Source organism: Apaloderma vittatum, unplaced genomic scaffold (genome assembly GCF_000703405.1).
Source record: "Apaloderma vittatum isolate BGI_N311 unplaced genomic scaffold, ASM70340v1 scaffold14407, whole genome shotgun sequence".
NCBI classification, from domain to species: domain Eukaryota; kingdom Metazoa; phylum Chordata; class Aves; order Trogoniformes; family Trogonidae; genus Apaloderma; species Apaloderma vittatum.
The window spans coordinates 1-778 of NW_009725804.1; positions in this window are offsets into that span (position 1 = coordinate 1).

Consider the following 778-nt stretch of genomic DNA (forward strand, 5'->3'; position numbering starts at 1 on the left):
TGTGACCTGCCCTAGATTCTGTGGTCCTGCTTGGGCACGAAGTTTGGACTTCATGATCTCCAGAGGTCCCTTCCAACCCCTAACATTCTGTGTTCTTATAAGCCCCCTTATGTACTGGAAGCTCTCCCTGGAGCCTTCTATTCTCCAGGCTGAACAACACCAAATCTCTCAGCCTGTCCTCATAGGAGAGATGTTCCATCCATCTGATGATTTTTGTGGAGCTCCTCTGGACCCACTCCAGCAAGTCCATGTCCTTCTTACATTGAGGGCCCTGTTGCTGGACATAGAACTGCAGGTGAGGTCTCACAAGAGCAGAATAGAGGGGGAGAATCACCTCCCTTGACCTGCTGGCTGCGCTTCTTTTGCTGCAGCCCAGAATGCAATTGCCCTTCTGGGCTGCGAGCGCACATTGCTGTCTCGCATTCAGTTTTTCATCCAGCAAATATAATTGGGGAATCACTTGTTCTTCCTGCTGTACACAAAACAGCTATGAGAATACGTGGAAAAAAAGTGGAGTGACAAACAAACACGCAGAGGTTATTTCCAGTGACCCATTATCTACTGAACAATTTCTATTTTTCTTAATGAATATTTAACATTAATCAACAAAACCATATGGTCAACACAGCTGAAAGAGGGAATAGCTAATGTGCATCTACAGCAAAGATGAAAAGGAGTTCCCAAACTGGAAGATTTGGTCAAGTCAGGGAATTGTCTGAAGCTATGGCAATCACAGGTGTCAGGGAAGCAGAAGCAAATTCTGAGGGTTTGGAAGAGG